The sequence below is a fragment of the Bubalus kerabau genome, chromosome 3, assembly GCF_029407905.1.
Source record: "Bubalus kerabau isolate K-KA32 ecotype Philippines breed swamp buffalo chromosome 3, PCC_UOA_SB_1v2, whole genome shotgun sequence".
NCBI classification, from domain to species: Eukaryota; Metazoa; Chordata; class Mammalia; order Artiodactyla; family Bovidae; genus Bubalus; species Bubalus kerabau.
In genome coordinates, this window is record NC_073626.1 from 979,524 (window position 1) to 1,000,384 (window position 20,861).

The 20,861-nt window shown below is 49.7% G+C and overlaps 1 protein-coding gene across 4 annotated transcripts in view; it reads right to left on the reverse strand.

Moving 5' to 3' along the window:
- The window catches only part of GMDS (GDP-mannose 4,6-dehydratase), a 442,717-nt gene that overhangs the window by 123,504 nt on the left and 298,352 nt on the right, over nt 1–20,861 (reverse strand). The gene's annotated exons all lie outside the window — the stretch shown is intronic.

Here is a 20,861-nt window from a genome sequence, read left to right on the forward strand (position 1 = left end):
CACGGTGGACCCCTGCCGCATGGGGACCTGAAAACTTCCCCTGAGGCCCACAGAGAACTGGGGTCCCTGGTCATCTTGTGTCAAGTATAACATTTGTTATTTTTCATTAAGATAGTGCTCCGTAAAAGAGGATATAAAAATGAAGCTGGTCCAGGTTATAAACTGTACTTTTTTTTTTTTTTAACCATGTGTATTTTGAATCACTTGGAGTACTTTAAAAAACACAAATTCTCAAGCCTCACTTCTGCAGATTATGATTTGGTGAGCTGGTAAGGGGCCTGGGAACGTCTAAGTTTATAAAGCTCCCCCAGAGCTCCTAACAATCAAGTTGTGTTTAGGATTTCAAATTTGATGCTATTTTGGAAAGTTTCCTTGGGGCACTAACTTCTCAAAGCACGGCCTTCCAATTTCATGCAAATTTAGTTTCCTGAACTCCCATATATATATTTGCTCTTTTAGCAACATAAAAACCCACTGATATGTCTCTTCACTTCAGTTAAAAATAATGAACATAAAATATTCATTTGCTGAGTTTTCCATCCAAACACTTACTTTATTTTAGTAGCAAAACACTTGAGAAAGCGGAGCCTAAGGTCTTCCTTTCCTTGGCACTTACTGGGATCCTCACTCCTCAAACCACGGTGACTTTGAGTTGTTTGGTAGGCTTGCGGGGTCCGTTTCCCAGTTACTAACAAGAAGCTGGGGAAACGTTATCTCGCTTCCGACCAGAAATGTTTCTTCCAAAGGCTCAAGAAAGCAGAACGAATATGTCACTAAACCCACTGGAAACGGCCGCTAGCTCGAGGTTCTGCTGTGCTGGAGGAGATTTTGAACCTTAGAGCAGGCAGGGCAAGAGCACAGGGGGACCTGGTGAGAATCCCGCCCGCCCCCTTCAGTTCAGGTGACGGACGTCGTCACAGACTCGCTCTGTGCACGTGGCCTGCTGTGGGGTTGCTCTGGGGCGCCCTGAGGGGGGTGACGATGCAAAGCACAGAGGCAAGCGCCTGTTAACACCATCCCACCAGTGTCAGCCCGCTGCCCACGTTTAAACACACCCGCAGCCCAGAGGACTGGACACGGCCTGGCTAATGCTTGCTGCAGTCCTACGAGGTGAGTCCTGTTGCTGCGTTCACTTTACAGACAGAGATACCGAAACACAAAGAGCTGGAGAGACGGGCCCAGGAAGCGGCAGAGGCAGGGTCTGAACCCAGGGGTCTGTCTCCCGCTCGGACACCCTGCTGCACCACGTGTGACCAGGCCTCCGCGTGACCAGGACAGGCGTGGTTGGTCAGACCCCTGCCCTCTGAAGACAGCCAGGGCACGCTGGCTCTGTTCCAGCCGCGTCTCTGACTCAGTTGGGGGGATTAATACTACGAATGTCACAGAGGTATTTCCTGGTTTTATACACACTCAGAACTACTCCTGGAAAACGCCCTTCTTTACCAGCAGTCAAAGGACAAGCAGCTTCCACACCTTTTCCCAGCTTTGGTTTCAGTACATTTGTACCAACCTCAGAAAAACACTCATCCTATACTTCTAGGAACTTCAATTGTGGGTGCATAAGGATGGGGCCACTTGTGCCCCAATTCTGATTTGAGTTTACTTCTAAATACACAGTCATCAGACACACACACACAGACACACACACACAGACTCCCCTTAAGAGACAGCGTTCAAGGATTTAGCAGCAATTATTGGAATCGCAGCCCCGCAACGCCGTGGTACCATGTTCCAGGGAGTAACCGCAACGGGCGGCTCTGAAAGAACCCAGACTGTAAAGGACGCTGGTCAACTTCCTGGGCTCAGTTCTTCCCCAGTAAGACAGTACCTGCAAAACCACTGGGCTTGTGCAAGCCCATGTGGGAGGTTCTGGAACAGCCCCAGCTTTCTGGAAGCGGCCCATGGGGGAGAATTGGGGGAGGGCAGGAGGGCTCCAGGCCCTGCTCGCAGCCAAGGGTCCTCTCCCGGCGTCCTCTCAGCGGGCGCGTGCCCCGAGCCTCCCAAGTGCCCACCCCGGGACGCCAAATGGAGCCTGCGCTCCGAAGCCCGGCTTCCCCACGCCCACCCACCCACCGGTCCCCACACAGCCTGGGAAAGGGAAGCCAGGCCTGCTGACACCCATACAGGGCGGGAGCTCCAGGCTGGGACATAGGCCTGCGAGCTTGGGGACGGGCTCCTGACAGGTGGGGAGCAGCCTCGGAATCCAGCGAGGCCGCGGCCAGGATGGGAACAACCCAGACAGAAAGCCCCGAGCTGACGTCTGCCCCGGGGAGGGCGGGCTAGGCTCCGCGAGCCTCCCGAGCCAGGGAGGAGGCATCTCAGTCACCAGTGGTTATTTCCAAATATGAACTTTCCAAACCTGTACTCCCGGCACCCAGCGAGGAGAGGGGAGACGGAGTGGGGAGTGGGGTGGGGGGTGGGGGCACGCTGGGTCCAGGCCCCAAGTCTCCTTGGCAGCCAAGTCCCCTCCTTCTTGCCCTCAGTGTTCAGGTCACAGAGCACAGGTCTTCTCTACCGCTTTATTTTTAAAGGGCGTTTATGTGGCCACACCAGGCGTCAGTTGTGGAATGTGAGCTCTTCATTCTGGTGCTTCCCCGACGAGGGGCTGAACCCCGGTCCCCGGCCCTGGGAGCGCAAGTCTTCATTATTGTCCGGAGAGGAGAGCAGGCAGGAAACCCAGAGCACGGTCCTCCCGCCCTCGGTCACGAGCAAGACAGACGGACATCACAGGAGCCGCACACGGAGTGGGAGGAGCATGGGGTGGGATCAGGAGAAACGGGGTGGGGCTGGAGAAGGCAGGCCTGGGGTCCACATGCCTGCTCTTCACTCGGGGCCACTCCTGCCAATCGCGGCTTTCGCGCCCCGCCGACCTGTGACGGCTGATTCCCGCATCACGTCCCTCTAAACCAGAGACAGCCCCTGGGGACGCCCCCACCGAGCTCACAGGACAACTCACCCCCCACGGCAAACACTGCCCACATGCTTACACCCGCTAGAGACGAGTTAACAACCTCCCCACGGGTTAAAGCTAGTGGTCACTCATACCGTGGGGTTCACGTTTCTTAATAATTAAAATCACAACAGTTCAGGGCTGGTCTGTGGGGAAAGAGCAGGAGGCCGGGGTGCATCTCCCGCCTGGGGCCCCAGCATGGACGACCCCCACGGCTGCCTGCCCACCCCCGCCCCCAGCTTCCCAGGCCGTGGGACGGCGCCCACAGAGGGGCGGCCTCCTGGAGACGTCCCCCTGCTGCACACAGCAGGCTTCCCAAGTTAAAGAAGGGCCAGCTCACGCCAGTGTGCTGGAGGAGACCAGGGAGGCTTCTGACTCCCTCAGCCTGGGCGTGAACCCCGCAGCTCCGCACAGCACCACCCAGCCAGCGCCGCCGGGACTCAGGCTGCAGTGAGATGAGGTGCCTGCCTTGGATCGCCCAGCCGGGGCCGGGCCTCCGGGGACCATCCCTCAGAAGAGGCACCGCTGCCGGGAGAACCTTGGCAGGACGGCGGTACAGCTCCTGAAAGGCGCGCCCCGTTCAGGGCTGTGGATGCCGCGGGTCCTGGCCCCAGGCAGCGGCTTCATCCCTGCTCCGAGGCCCGTCCGCTTCCGGGCACTCTTTTAACACTCGACCCTGAACCTGGGACCCAGGCGCTAGCACAGCCTGCCTGAGACGCAGAGGCCGTTCCCTGTAAGGCGCCCCCGATCCTGGAGACCCGTGTTGGAATGACCCCTTAGAAGGAACAACACGCCTTCTGTCAGGACACTAGGCCTGGGGACACAGCCCCACTGTGACGGGGACACAGCCAACACTGCTGATCTGCTCCTTCAAGTTTGAAAAACGCAAGCCATGCCACTTATATGAACAAGAATGTTCTAGTGTCGGACGATACCACACTCCTGGATTATTGTTGCTCAAGCTGCCAGCCCTGGTAGCTAGTCAGTAGATAAGCAATTAGTAACAGTTCTGCTGGACCATGAGTATCCGGGATCCATACCCTTTGAACAGAACCTTAATACGGCAGTAAAGGTTTATAGCTGCATAAAGCTGTCTAGCTGGAGTGGAAGCAACCCACATTTTCCATACGAGCCCACCCCGTGATGCGCTCCCAGGCAGAGGTGGAGTGAACGAAGCAGATGTTTGCACGGCGATTTTCCCAGGGTTCAGTTCAGGAAGCCAAGCAGCGAGCCCACCTGAGCCCTCGCCCCCACCCCCCCGCTCCCCAAAGACAATGGTTCAGGAACCCAGGGGGCCTCAGAGGAGCCTTTCAAGTTGGGATTCCGCTCATTTGCGACAATAACGCTGAACGTCACCAGCTTTCAAGAGGGGAGAGAGGAGAGCTATCATATTTTTAGCTTGTTGACGTTTTCAGTATGTTTATATATAACTCGGAGAAAATGCCTCACCCAGTGCTGCCTGCCCCCAGAAATAAATGACGCTGGACGCCGTCAGGCTGAAAGAGGCACTGACCTTAAAAAGCAATGTTGCAGGCATTGCTAGTCACAAACTTTGAATTTAGATATTTAAGCAAACTGTGTTAAACTAAGGCCTGTATTTGCAAAATAGGAAAACTGAGATACAGTAAGTAGCACGTAGGGAAAGTGAAAAAGCGCTGCAGCAGTATCGGTTGATTAGCGTAAAATAAAACTTACTTCCTAAAATATTTTAACAAAGTAGCACAAGTCCGCCCTGAGCATTTGAATGATACAGTGATGCACACACACCAGACTCCAGTCAGCCTGGGGGCCTTGCGCACAATCGGCTCTCAATCCGTGAGGATGAGACAGAATTCTCTGAGATGGAAAAGAGAAGGTTTCTACAAAGCAAGCATTTTCCATAATAGGCATATCTCAAACTAATAGGCAGGAAGCATATTTAAAAAAATGTTTTTGCTTTAGGTCTGAAAGATTTTCCTTTCCAACTATAAAACAGCTGAAATCCTGTATCCTCAGTCCAACGTAATTTCACGCCTAATTTATGGAAATGGAATACCAAAGGGCTCTGGAAGGGAGCGGGCGGGCAGGGGGGCTGGGAGGGTGTGACAAGAGGGGAGACCTGCCACTGCTGCGGGCAGGGGGCGGGCGGCCTGCCTGGGGGGACGCAGAGAGGGCCCAGCAGAAACACGTGCGAGCAGGGAGGAGGGGAGTCGGCTGAATGAACTTACTGTTACCTTTTCCCCCCTCCCATAAGTCTTCTTTTTCCTGATACTGTCTGCATCTGAAACATCTAATTTAATCCGTTGGAGGGCCAGTGTTCCTTTTATTTCCTGTCTGCTCTGAAGCAGTCGCCTGTTTCAATTACGACTTTCCCCAGCTCCTCCGTCTCTCGCGCTCCAGCTGGCTCAAGTGCACTTCCTTGGAAGGTAAAATGCACTAACTGAGCTGATTGGAGACTGATAGCCCGAGAGCCACAATATTTAATAGCTGCACTGATAAGGAGGTTTAAAAAAAAATCCATTTTTGAGCCTAAACAAAAGGATATTATGTAGCTGTATGTTCAATTAAGATCCAGTTAAATTCTTTTTTCCCATTAGGTGGAACTTCACGCAGGCAGCCGACATAATTCAGAGGGTTATGGCAAATTTCATCGGCACTGTATGTTTGAGAAATGGCTCCCTCCTGCTTCTCCGTTAGTTACTGCTGATTTGGGACCAGCCTGGTGCAATTATTTCAAGGAACAGCACTGTGGGATTGATACAGCCTTCTTGCAAAACCTTGGCTGGCTAAAAATAAGACTGTTTTGTAGTTGGAAAAAAAAGGCAAAAAAAAAAAAAAAAGTCTCTGGGCTGTAAACACCAGTCAATGTATTTCTTTTCTGCTTTATGAAACCACAATTTTTTTTTCTTCTTTTTTTCTGTCCCTCCTTACTCATAGTGGAGTTTAATTACAGTTTAATCTCTTTCAGGGAGCAGTCCTGGAGCCCTGACTGCTTAACCACAGTATTATCAAGGCCATGACTACAATTTATGGCAGAAGGTAGGGGCTCCCCTTAGAAAACCCCAGATTCTCCCACCCCCCAAATAAATAAATAAATACATAAATACATGCACAAATAAATAAATACACACACAGTGACTTTATTACGACTCACGCTGCACATTTTTACGAGGCCCGCGAGATGCCAGCCCAATAATTAAAGAAATGCCTGCGAGGTGTGGATCAACACTCACCCTGTTCAACTCCACTGGGTCAATAAATCTGAAGGAAAACTTTTAAGTTAACAAGACTATTTGGGCCTCCAGTTGCCGAAGTGTTGGGTTACACTGAGGGGAAACGCGGGGGAGACGGGGGCCAGGTTCACGGGAGGGAGCCAGCCCTGCACCCCGAGGTGCCGGCGCTACGGCCAGGCCCACATGGCAAGGCCAGGCGTACACGCGGTCGGGAGGTGAGCTTTGCCACCTGAAGCTCGCGTGCGGGTGTCTGGCTGTGGGGGCCTCTTTCTAAAGGGCGTCTGCAATGCCAGAGCTCCCCGGAGAGGGGAGGGACACTGACTTGACTGTCCACCAGGAGAACGGGCTGAGGACCAGATCAAGCCATGACTCAAGGTCGAGCCAGACGGGCCAGCAGCGCCTGGTTAGCTGCCTTCCCTGTCTTCTTTCTGTAACTGCTTTACGGCCAGTGGGTTAAGCGGCTCATTTTCTCTGAGCAAGCAGGAACAATGAGAGCCTTTTACTCAGCTCACAGAGCAAGCTGGCTACCTGGAGGGTTTGCTTTCGCACATGAGATTGGCTCGAAGGGAAGTCTTTCCAAGCCCGCGAGCTTCCCCCTAGTCTTAAAGCGCACCCAGTGGCTGCTCCCAGACCCCTGCCATCCCGGAGGCTGGTGCCCCACCAGGGGCTGGGCCTCGGCCACGCCACTTCAGGGGCCACTCCGCTTTTCTCACCATGACTTCAGAGAATTGGGGACAGGCGAGCAGCTTTCCGCTAACTCTGCCGGTGGGTCGGAACGTCAGGACCCACGAGTCCTTTTGGTTGGGCACAGCACCCTGAGTCTCGAGCTCCCCGGCCACCAGAGCACACACAGACTCTGACTTCTTTCTCACGAACTGTGTACATGTCCACGAGAAATCACAGAGACGCATACGGCACTCAGGTAAAACGCAAAGCCCACGAGCAGACAATTCTATAAACTTATTAGAAGGACTCCCTGGTGGTCCAGTGGCTAAGACTCCACACTCCCAGGGGCCGGGGTCCCAGCCCTGGTCACACGTGATCCCATGTGCTGCAACGGAGACACGGCGCAGCCCAGTAACAAACACACGCAAATAAAATGCACTAGAAATGCACTCCAGTCCTCATCAGTAGACACTGTCACACGACAGAGGTGTGTGTGTTCTATTTCGTGCTTTCTTTACTTTCACACGCTCACTTCCACCAGCAGCAGAGATGCGTTGCTCTGATATTTTCTAGGCTAAGGTCATCTCCACAAACTCAGAGGCACAGATCCATGTGCTTCAACAAAATTAAAGCTTTTGTTTGAGAGAGAAAAAAAATGGTCTCCAAGTTTCCTGTAACCAACCTTCTAAAGAAGTTGAGTGGCTTTCTATTTCAAAGAGAAGACAGACATCTTGCTGTCGTATCAGAGGATCAACTTCCCTCCTTTTATCATCTTAAGAACTGAAGCGTCTCTTTCCTGTCACATGGAACTTAAAGCTCCGTCTTCATACTCTTAGGTTTCCATAGGTAGCTCACTGGTGGAGGCTTTGAGATGGTTCTGCGTCATGCTGTTTGATTTTATGAAGCACTGATTTGGAAGTGGTTTGGAATGTATGCTTTCTCTGTCTTTCTCCCGTTGTGTTCTATATGCACTTAGATATTCTAAGAAACAATGCTTGTTTCTAAGCAGGGGAGCACATATGATCCAGCAAATGTCCCTGTGTACTGCAGTCTGCACACCCATGCCACTTTGCAAGGCAGTGTGGTCAGGTGGACGGCTCTGATGCGGCCCACGGCATTCCAGAGCACAGTTCCCAAAGTGTGATCAGGCAGCCCTGGACGTCCCCCAGGCCTGAGACCCTGGAGCCCCGGGTCCAGCCAAAATCCTTTCTCTAATAGCACGAGGACACTGGGTCTCGGCCAGTCTCCTCTCACGCTGTGCGGGGTCCCCCAGGGGCCACCCCACTTATGGCACTGCGAGACTGTCAGCGGGCGAGAGAGCCCAGCCGCCTGCAGCACATCCGGCAGCAGGGAGAGTCCTCAACGTGAGTATGCTTCCTACTAATGTTCTTTGTTTATAAAGATAAGTATTTTTCATAAAATGTTTATGTTGCCATGTTATTTTTAAAGAAGTAATAAATATCTCTTAAATACCACAGTTTATTTTCTAATATGGTAAATATTGGTAGATTCAGACCACAGAAGCAAAAGCAGTTTGGGATTCTCAGTTTTAAGAGTGCAAAGGGGAGGGAGTAGGGCTCCGAGGTGAGAACAGGCTGCAGAACTCTGGCTCAGGGCGCTTAGCTGGTTTTATTTGCGGCTGTTCTACCACACAGTTTCAATTCACATGAAAATGTGGCATCTGTAACTGCGCCTGTGTACAAGCACGTACCTAGACAACCAGCTTTGTTCTGAGTCCAAATTCATCCTTACCGTGGACAGTGACTGCAGCCATGAAATTAAAAGACATTTGCTCCTTGGAAGAAAAGCTATGACCAACCTAGAGAGCATATTAAAAAGCAGAGGCATCAGTCTGTCAGCAAAGGTCTGTACAGTCAAAGCTATGGTTTTTCCAGTAGTCATATATGGATGTGACAGTTGGACCATAAAGAACTCCTGCTTTTGAACTATAGTGCTGAAGAAGACTCGTAGCATCCCTTGGACAGTAAAGAGACCAAACCAGTAATCCTAAAGACAATCAACCCTGACTATTCATTGGAAGGACTGATGCTGAAGGTGAAGCGCCAATACTTTGGCCACCTGATGTGAAGAGCCGACTCATTGGAAAAGACCCTGATGCTGGGAAAGATTTGAGGCAAAAGAGGAGGGCCACGGAGGATGAGATGGTTGGATGGCATCACTGACTCAGTGGACATGAATCTAAGCAAACTCCCAGAGATGATGAAGGACAGGGAAGCCTAGTGTGCGGCAGTCCATGGGGGTCACAAAAAGTCAGACATGACTGAGTGACTGAACAACAACCATAAACTTTTGAAGAAGTATTCAGGCTTTCAAAAATCAACTTCATGAGCTCTGAAGAGAGTTATTCCCTCTAGGTCCTAGCATTTGGTTAGAATGGGCTACTTAGAATACTGAAAACCACACCAGAAGTTCTTATAAGTTTAGAACTCTGTCCTTATAAATCGAGCTCTTAGTTTTGAATTTAAAAGGCAGATTTCTTTGGAACAGAGCTTGTCACACCAATTCAACTCATTAAAGGCTCTGACCTTGGGCGCGGGCGCCCATCAGCGCCAGACGAAAGCATGCGGGCCCCGCAGGCGTCAGACACACAGACCTGCGTGGCCGCCTGCGACGTGAACGGGGCTGGGGACACCACCTCGGCTTGGTCCGTCCTGGGGCTGCTACGAAAGCCTTCTGTTATTACAGCCATTGGTACGTGTTGGTGACAGAATGGATTTGAACTTGCCCAGGTTAGAATTTAGGATTCTTACATTTGAAACCAGGACAAAGGTTCTGCTGATACTTTTGCACACTGATGCCTATCATCGAAGCCGAGGGCTTTATTTAAGCAATATTTACCTTCCAAAGATAGAACATAATAGATGCCACTCAGATTCACAAATCAGCTAATGGTCCCCAGGGAGTCTGCACATCTGCCCTTGTGCCCCCGTCAAGCCTCCAGCGCTGAGACGCTTGGTCCTGATGACAGACGCCACCCACACGTGCTGCCCTCCAGACCCGAGGGCTTCACTGTCGGGGCGGGGGGTCCTCATCCAGACTCGAGGGCCTCACTGTCGGGGCGGGGGGGTCCTCATCCAGACCTGAGGGCCTCACTGTCGGGGCAGGGGGTCCTCATCCAGACTCAAGGGTCTCACTGTCGGGGGTGGGTGGTCCTCATCCAGACCCGAGGGTCTCACTGTCGGGGTGGGTGGTCCTCATCCAGACCTGAGGGTCTCACTGTCGGGGGTGGGTGGTCCTCATCCAGACTCGAGGGTCTCACTGTTGGGGGTGGGTGGTCCTCCAGACCCAAGGGTCTCACTGTTGGGGGCGGGGGGTCCTCACCCAGACCTGAGGGTCTGACTGTCAGGGTGGTGGGCAGAGGTCGTCTGCTTGCTTTGGAAAAGCATGTTCAGTATTTCAGCTGTTTTCGTTTAGTCACAATATTTATTTTTAAAATTCAAAGAACAGATGAGAGAGCATGTGATTTACAGACAGGGATCTTCAGCCTCTGACAATACACCTTCACTCTTCTGTAAAGTCTGTTCCTTGCTTCAGTCTAAACCGAAGGGTGGAGCTGTGGACTGTAAACCCCACGAGAGCAGGGACACATCTGTGTTTCACGCTGTTTGACAATGACTAAAACACGAATCCAGTTAAAATTCACTCTAAGAATTATGGATCAAAGAATGAATTTCAAAACCTCGGTATCGTTCTAATTTTCAACAAAGACATCAAAGCAATTCAGTGAGGGGAAAGGGAGGTGTTTTCGGTAAAGTTCCAGAGCGATTCGCTATCACACAGGAAGAACGACTCTCCACCCCAACCTCACACCATACACAAGAGCAGTCAGAGGCGGGTCACAGCGCTGCGGTGAAAACAAATCCTACAAAGTTTCCGGAAGAAACAAAGACCCACAGCGCTAACCTCGAAGGGAAAAGGATAAACCCGAACTGGACAACAGTCAAAGACTGCACCTCAGAGGAAACCACAGAGAGAACAGGCAACCAGAGACGGACAGGAAACGCTCACACCACGCGTGGCCGACGGGACCTGGGTCTGCCCCGTGAAAACGGCTCCGACAAATGAGCACAGGGAAGCTGGGGCCCAACGGTTCTCGCCCGGAGCGCCACCGCTCATCCTGAGAAGCAGAGCAGCCAGCAGGCAGGCAGCCAGCCCAGGTTCACGCCAGGATCACCGGCGGCCTGCGTCCCCACAGGAGATGTGCATGACAAAGGGCACGGCCAGAAGCTGCCAGTTTAACCAGAACAGTAACCGAGTCCTGGGTAGCAACGCGTGCCTCCAGGGGCCTGGCTGAACACGAGGGCGGCTCTCAAGGCCACCTGCCTGGTCTCATCTCCTCATTTTCAGCCTTACCATCCCTGGTGCTGCACCCACACCCCACCGCAGGTCTCACCCGCCCGTCTCTCTTCTGCACAGAGACACCCGGCAAGGACCACGGCAAGGTGGATCATTACCCGTGGAAAGGACAGGCAGATGGAGCATCCAGAACTAACTTCCAAACGGAAAGAATGTTCCTGGAATTCTCCTGTTGATCGGTGTTTGCAGTTTGGCTTTTGAAACCAGGTCTTCAGAGTGTCTCATGCTGTTAAGTACGTGACCAAGTTTCTCTCACCCTGGAATTGGTCAGACACACACATGTAACATTGCACCAAAGGAAGCACATTTCCAGCTTAAAAAGAAAACAACAGCAAAAAAAGGACTCTATTGCCTGCTGTGGTAATTTTGAAAAAGATCAACTTCCTTGGTTGAGTATTTCAAGATTATTCTCTTCTTCAAATATATGAAAAGCTAAGGATGGCTGGAACTAAACTGAAATCAACATTACAAAATACTAGTGATATATATATATACATATAATGAAAATTTGAAAAAAATCCTGAGTGCTTGCTCACACCATTTGCACTAGCTATGCTGTGCCTGTGTGCCCATGTGTCTGTGTGTGTGCACTCTGTGCATGTGTCTGTGTGTGCACTGTATGCATGTGTCTCTGTGTGTGTGCTATGTGCTGTGTGCACTGTGTGCATGTGCCTGTGTGTGCTCTGTGCACTGTGTACGTGTGTGTGTGCACTGTGCACATGTGTCTGTGTGTGTGTCTGTGTGCACATGTGCTGTGAGCGTGTCTGTGAGTGTGCACGTGTGTCTGTGTGTGCTCTGTGCACTGTGCACATGTGTCTGTGTGTGTGTCTGTGTGCATGTGTGCTGTCAGCGTGTCTGTGAGTGTGCCTGTGTGTGCTCTGTGCACTGTGCGTGTGTCTGTGTGTGTGTCTGTGTGTGCGTGTGCACTGTGTGTGCATCTGTGTGTGCATGTGTCTGTGTGCCATGTGCACTGTGCACGTGTCTGTGTGTGTGTCTGTGTGCACATGTGCTGTGAGCATGTCTGTGTGTGTGTGTCTGTGTGCACGTGTGCACTGTGCGTGCGTCTGTGTGTGCGTCTGTGTGTGCATGTGTCTGTGTGCCATGTGCACTGTGCACGTGTGTCTCTGTGCATGTGTCTTTGTGTGCATGCGTGTGTGTGCGTGTGCACTGTGCACGTGTGTCTGTGTGTGTGTGTCTGTGTGTGCTCTGTGCACTGTGCACGTGTGTCTGTGTGTGCTGTGTGCATTGTGTATACAGGCCTACCTGCCTCTGTGTCCACATCTCTCTCTCCCTCAGGTACATGTAACCAAATTTAAGGTCCTTGTCTTTTTCTTTTTCAAAGATGATTTTACATCAGTTATTTTCTGTGAACACATCTGGTGTTTCTTTAAAGCCTGAATTTACTAAATGTCATATCTAATGAAGGAAGAATTTATGCTTTTTCAACATAAATTCATTTTATTTTCTCCAGGCTCCTCCTTCTCTGCTCAAAGCTGATGACTTCTTAAAATGGTTGGTCAGAATCCAATCAAGAATATAAAGGCAACTGAATAAATAAGACCATGAAGTAAGTGTAAAATATTAGTGTCCAGACGTGCAAGATGTATGTGGCTACTATGAACGGGCACAGCTGCACCGGCCCAGAGCCCACGTGGTCTCCCAGATTTAACAGAAACCATTACCAGTAAGGGTTTTATTTGCTTAATAAATTACATTCTAAAGCACAATAGCCTGGGTTCATAGCTGTAAAATTGCCAAATATTGTCAATGACCACTCTCTGGTCATAAATAACAAAATAATCTATGACTCACTGGATTTTTGATTCCCAGGGCAATTCTTTCTCACCATTACTCAAAAATGTAAAAAAGCGCCTCTCCGTGGCATTTTATGGAGGTTATAAATTACTCAGAGGAGATGACATAGGACAGATTTGTAGGCCGAGTAACAGGAACCAGACAGCCCAACGTGTAAATTAAAGAGCCAGTGACACAGAAGAGGGCTAGTGAAAGGATCCTGAAACCTAAGACTAGATCAGGATGAACCACGAGAGGAGAGGAGAGGAGAGGAGAGGAGGGGAGAGAGGCGCAGACTGCCCCCGGAGCCCCCGCGCCCGACCACGGCCCCGGAGAGCAGGACGCTGCGATACCTTGGACACAGGACCGCGGCCTTAGGGGGGCGACACATGCCTGGCAGGTGCCTTGGAGATACACCTGGGAAGGTTAGCTTTTTAACTGATATCAATTTTCAAACTGGCTCAGACTGATGACTAGTTCTCCCATTTATTCCACAAAAGGAGACTGAGCAGGTGCTGTCTGCCCACCCCGTGGCTGAGGGCGCGATGACGAGGCACAGCCCTGCCGTTTTGGAGGAGGAGACACGGGGAAGACCCCAGCCTGGGAGGTGCGGGCTGAAGGCTCCCAGCCCAACTCACCTGGGGTGTGGCCTGGAAGGCACCCTCAGGAGCAGCTGTGCCGGGGAGGAACAGGGGGAGGAAACCGGGGAGGGCAGATGACAAACGGTTTTCAGGTGGATGGACCAGAGTGAATAAAGGTGCCGGGAGAGCCTGGTCTGTCCAAGGAGCAGACAGGGAGGCGACGGGGGAGCTAACAGGGGCTATTTCAGGGATCTCCCCTGCCCACGGGGGGCCTGGGCACGCCCGGTGGGCCAGCAGGCCAAGGCCAAGGTTAGATCTGCTTTGTGAAAGACCATCCCTTCAGCGCCACAGCTAAGTTCATAGGACACGAAAGATCAAAGTCAAGCGTTTTTCAACAATCTTGGAAAATAAAAACTGATCAATAAACTAATCATTTTTAAGAAGTTCTTTAGAGGAAAGTTCAGACAGAAAACCCAGCTTTCAAAGGCCAGAGTGAAGTTATCGTCAGAACACTGACACCGAAGCCATTCTTCTTTCACCTGAAGCCATTCTTCTTTCACCCGACCGACGGGGAAGAAGGGGTTCTTATGGCTTCCTTTATCACCTGAAAACTTGGCATGATGCCCCAGGAGACACAGAGAATCATAAAATCCCAAAGACGGGCCCTTGGGAGTACTCAGTTCTAGACAGCTGACACTGGATGGCTGATAAAACAGAGCACGCCAGCGCTCGTAATAAGAGCATCTTCGCAAGGAGCAACAAGCATGAGGCTCTTCAGAGCTTCAAGCATGAGAGGAAAGCAATGGGCTGGTCTTCCTTCAGTAACGGAGTTCTAACTCGTTCTCCTCAAATAGGAGCTAAAGCAAAACTCTCTTACGATGTTTCTCAGCAGTCATCTGAACACAGAACTGGAAACTGAAATATAGGGGCAAAATCACAGAATGAATTCCATGCATTGGGACTAGTAATTAATTCCATTTAACAGTTATTAAGAGCACGCTCTGATTTCATATAAAGAAACATAAGGACTAGTTTATAAATCGTAACTGCTTCTCGCAAGCACGTTTGGAAATTTGGCATCACGGACATGAGGCTGGTGTAGCCCCAGGCTCCAGGGCAACCGGAAGCCTGTCCCCTTGTGTTTCCACTTCCATGTCAGCAGACCTCAGGTGTCGATAAGAACCAAGGTGGGCGACGGGATTTTAAACCCGATCGGAGTATCAGTTCCGGAGTGAGTCTGACTGAACCCATCGTGGCTGCCAAGGGCTTCCAGCTCTCCAGGTCGGGAGGCTGCATTCCCTTCCTCACAGAGACAGGAATTTCTGCACGAGGGAGAAGCACCCACTTCCCAAGGGCCGTGGCTGGAAGGCTTTTTCTTCCTTGCGTTACTAAGAGAAGGGTACATTTTGGAACTAGAAAGACTATCGGAGCTTTACGACAGCAATGTTTTCAACATTAATACTCAAGATAAGGGAGCCCGGGAGAAAAGAGCGGCTGCGGTTGGAACAGTCGAAGACCACCCAGGCTGCGCTCTGCAAGCCCGTCCAGCACCCTCGGAGGAGGGACGAGGCTGAACGTGGCGGGCATTATGGAGACTTAGACAGTGTAAGACTTAATAATGTAAAAGCCACTTAACGTCTGTAGTTTTAAAGGATTTCAAGTTTGAGATGAGCAGATTTAATTTGAAGGCATTTAACTTTTTTCAAGGGGTGTGTGTGTCTGTGTGTGTGTGCATTTGTAGCTCACATACTGAAACAATTCTGCTTTATAATTCAGGCTCCAAATTTTGTTATACAAAACCAATTCAATGACTGGTATTTATCTTATGATTTTGTAAAAGTTCTTGATATTTCACTTTCCAATTAGAAGTGACAGGATGAATAGTTCTGTGCTTACTTGACTTGTATTAAGAAGAAGAAAAGTGTTTATTTTAAATCAGATGGAAAAAAAAAATGTCACATTTGGGGACAATAGCAGGAACGCAATAAGACATCACAGACCCTAAGGCGGAATGTACGTGGTGGCACCATGAAACCCCTTCTTTAAGATGAAGTGAACTCTGCTGGGTAAACCTGCCCTGCCCCTCAGTGCACAGTACATCTCCTTCACATAAGATGCTGAGACTTTCTGTATCTTGAAATGTTTTTAGATCATTGAAGACATTTTTTTCCCCAATCAGTAAAAAAAAGCAATTCATCCCATTAAAACTCCAGCACTTTACCTCAAGTTTGAGGCAAGTTTAGAGTCTCAGTCAATCCCCCAAATAATATTTTTTAACCCACCAAGTTATCATATGCATACATACACACAGAAAAACTGATATTTTAACAAAATAAACCTTAGGGGACTACTTTATTTTTGGAAATAAAAGTTACGGTAGAATATCTCAGTGTCTTTGTTTTTGCTATTAAATTCTAAGAAGAGGCTACATGTGGTCTGGACTTACTGATCACCCGTGAAAATATTCCTGGACTGGGGCAGCCGCCCTGCCCGGGGGCTCGAAAGGGGACACGCACTCCACATGGTGAATGAGACCATGGAATAATCCATTTCTTGGGAAACAAAGAGAAAGTTTGCCGGAATTTTTGTTTTTCTCCTTTGTGATGACTCACATGCTTTGAACCATCCTTTATAAACAAGAGTAAGCTTGTTCAAGTGAGATTTAAACAACAAACCCACTTCCATTCATACAAGGTGAGCAATGAGCCTTTCAACTACTTTCTTTTCTTCTTTCCTTCTGTCTCTTTCTTCATTATTATTATTATTTTTTAATGACAAAGACCAGGAGTAGTAAAAAGGCCAACATGAGCTCTGCAGATAACTTCCTATTTAATTATTTAGCTGTTTGGATGGCCCTTATTCTGATGTCCAGTGTTGTTTTAACCCTGGCAAATTTAACTCACAAGAAAACCCAGACTAGCAGAATAATACCAAGTAGAGAGAAAAAGAAAGATTTCAGCTGCGAGTGGACTTTGTCTATGACGTGGAGTACATTTCCCGTCTCTGATTGGGGTCTGCAAGTTAACCCCTCCATTTGCAAAGAAGCGCCCAGCCGAGAGCCCACCGTCCACAGGTGTGGGTGCCCACGAGCTGAGTGGGAGGCCTGGCCTCCCATCTGACCCCGACCCTGACCATGAGGTGGCCAGGCAAGTCCAGGACTGGCGGAAAAGTAATCACTCATTCATTGGCCCACTGGTCCCGTAGTTATGAGCACCTACCGTGCACAGGGCTGGGTTCTGGGTGGTATTTATGGGAATTCTGCCACGAGCTAGGAGCTTTAATTATCTCCCCTCATCTTCCATCTTAAGGGACATGGTGTTTTTATAATGTCCTTCTGGATGAGGAAGGGGCGTCCAAAGAGCTCATGAGCTGACCTAAATCACAGCAGCTAAGGCCCAAGCAGGACTGCCCCAGGCTGTCTCCTTTCCCAGCTCAAGAGCTCCTGATGGCAACCTTTCGGGGAGCCCACAAAAGGCCGCCTTTGCGTCTGTCTGCATGTGTCCACCCTCTCCTGAAGTCCAGGCGTCCAGAGGGTGGATGTCAGACCGCTGCTGGTACTCTGCAAAACCGGCGGCTTTGTTCTCTCCTTTTTACACCTTTAAAAGTAATCCATTTTCTTTGTAATAAATCAAAGAACACAGAAGTGTGTAAAGAATTTCTCTACCTCTTTCAAACAAAGTTGAATTCAACCCGTTGACCCAGTTCAAATCTGGCCTTTTTTCTATACTGTTTCCCTACTCAGGCTAACTGTGACAAGGAGATACACAGACACTTTGTTGTTGTTGTTGTTGTTGTTTTTTTAAAGTTGTGAAAGCTTTTCTTTTCACTTTTGACCACAGGATGCTGCTTCCATGGGAGTTTCAAGGGAGCAGCGGCCACACGGTTTTGGGCGACCAGTGAAACGGCCCGAGGAAAGCAGGTCTGGGAGGATTATCAGCGCCGGCACCACCCAGAAAGCCTCCTCCTCCTTCCTTCTGAGCAGCATCTGAAAGCCAGTCACTGGCGAACTGGCTGTGACCTCACAGAAGAACAGCGGCAGGGCTGGGGTCCACACACCTGTGTCACCCACTGCTGCCCTGCACACACACACACACACACACACACTCACTCACTCTCACATACACACACACTCTCTCTCACACACACACTCACACACTCACTCACTCACACTCTCTCACACACACTCTCACACACACACCCTCACACACACACACACCCTCACACACACACACACTCTCTCACACACACTCACACACACTCACTCACTCACACTCACACACACACATATACTCACACACACATACTCTCACATACACACACATACTCTCATACACACACACACACTCACACACTCTCACACACTCTCTCATACACTCATTCACTCACATACACACACACACACTCACTCTCACACACACATACACACACACACTCACATACTCTTACATATACACACATGCTCTCACACACACTCTCACACACACACACATTCTCTCTCTCACACACACACTCTCTCACACACACACACACTCACACACACACTCACTCACTCTCACTCACACACACTCTCACACACACATACTCTCACATATACACACATACTCTCACACACACACACACTCACACACACACTCACTCACTCACACACACTCACACACACACACATACTCTCACATATACACACATACTCTCTCACACACACACTCTCACACACACACATACTCTCTCTCTCACACACACACACACTCTCTCACACACACACACACTCTCACACACACACACACACACTCTCACACACACACTCACTCACTCTCACTCACACACACACACTTTTGCTGCCAGCATGGGGTCTACAGCATGCCTCCCTGTCCGAGCACAAATGGGTCTGCGTTTTCTTTTAACTTGGCAAGGTTAAAAAACAGACTCGTCATAAGTGTGTAATGTCTTGAACCAAAATAGACTTCCTTAATGATTTGTTTTCTCCAATTTCACCACAAAATGTAACGCAGCCAACAAAAGAACTATTCTTCCCCGCGTATAATAACATGTTATTCAACAATCATGTAAGAAAGTCTATACACGACACTGCCAAGGATCTGAAATGGAGTTTCTAGCTGAAATGTTTGAGAAGAAATCTTTTTTTTTTTCTTTTTCAACTTTCACTCCAAGGTTTTGAGTGAAGTGATGTAAATACCTAGGAATATACAGCCGTGCTTTACTACTGTAACTTGTTTACAGAAGCAGTTACGGCTCACTTTACAACAAGGGGCACTGAAAACATCAACCATAAAAACATAAAAATACAAACAAGTTCTCAGCAGGCCATTTACTTTGTAGCAGAACAAACACATTAATTGCTTCGGTCCTTGTAAGGGCAAACAGATCCCTGCAAGGCTGGCTTGGGAGCACCCCTTAACTTTCTAAGGAGCACACACCCAGCGGGCCATTTGACGGGCGGACCCTGGGGGAGGAAGAGGCCTGATGGACCCTAAAGGAGGTTAGAATAAAATGAAATCATGGGTTTCTTCCTTTTTTAAAAGGAGAATGCAAAAGAAAGAAAAATTATAATGCTGTAAAGAGCTAACACGGAGAAGGCAATGGCAACCCACTCCAGTACTTTTGCCTGAAAAATCCCATGGGCAGAGGAGCCTGGTAGGCTGCAGTCCATGGGGTTGCTATGAGTCGGACACGACTGAGCGACTTCACTTTCAGTTTTCACTTTCATGCATTGGAGAAGGAAATGGCAACCCACTCCAGTGTTCTTTCCTGGAGAATCCCAGGGACGGGGGAGCCTGGTGGGCTGCCGTCTATGGGGTCGCACAGAGTCAGATATGACTGAAGCGACTTAGCAGCAGCAGCAGCAAAGAGCTAACAAAAAGGGAAAAAAAGTGAAATCGCGCTGTCAAGTTTCCTGAAATATATAGTTGATCTTAAGATATACCTCCTAGTCACCAGCCCATTGGAAAATTACAGAAGACGGCGAAACGTAAAAGCCTCATCTGAATGCACACTGATGCAAATTCATGGTATAAATATGTCAAGGGATAACAATGCTACCAAAAAACTTCTGGATATGTTACATTTCTTGGAAACTTAACTGAATATATTAAAACGGAACAGCTAAGAGAAAGCAGAGCTAATGAATTGAAAAACTAGAATATCAAGGACAGGCTATTGTAATGACTCAACTTTGAAATGACTCAAAGTTGGGGTTTCTCTAAATGAAATTTTTCTCCCAAGTGAGAAAATAAACACTACCCGCGGGGGTGGTGATGGCACAGGGACTAGCAGGAGCACATGTGCACACAGACACAGCGATAGCCGTGCGTGGGCACGCACATGACATACATGCGCACACAGACACAGCGATAGCCGTGCGTGGACACGCACATGCACAGCATACATGTGCACACAGACACAGCGATAGCCGTGCGTGGACACGTACATGATATACATGTGCACACAGACACAGCGATACCCATGCGTGGACATGCACATGACATACATGTGTGAATTCACACACACACACATGCATAGACACATAGACACACACACATGACATATACACACATGCACTCCCAAATATACACACAAACATTACACACATAGACACACGTGGTATATATACACTACACAGGTATATAGTACACAGGAAAACACCACAGGTATATGTACACACATATGCCCCTCACACAAATATATACACATGCGTTCACACGGTGTGTGCAGGACACACACGCACATATACAATAAATGTACATATACACACATAAACACACATGTGGCATATACACACATCCACACTAACACATACATGTGCATGGTATGTACGCAGACTACACAGGTATATTACACACACTTCCACATGGTGTGTGCAGCGACATACACGCGCACACTAGGTTATAGAAGTGATTGCATTCTGCACCTGGGATTTGCTTCAAACTCCAGATCTACTGCTGACCCCCCACACGGGCCTGGGCAAGCCGGCTCACCTCCTTGGCCTCAGGCTGTGGCGCCAACACCCCCCCAGGGCCTCTGAGACGTGACCAGGCAGCGCAGGGGGGCCCGGCGTCCCCCTCGTCCTGGGCAGCTGCTCACTCAGGACGCCCCGGGGAGGGCTGAGTCCAGTGGGGCCCGCGCGGCAGGGGAAACTGCTGCCTGTGACTTGTGAGCCCAGGAGAGCTTCGTGGGAGAGGCCTGGTCCTTGAAAGACACTTGCGCGTCGGGCGAGGTGTCCCCGCAGAGACAAGAGGACAGGCAGAAGCTGCGGGCGCGCGAGCT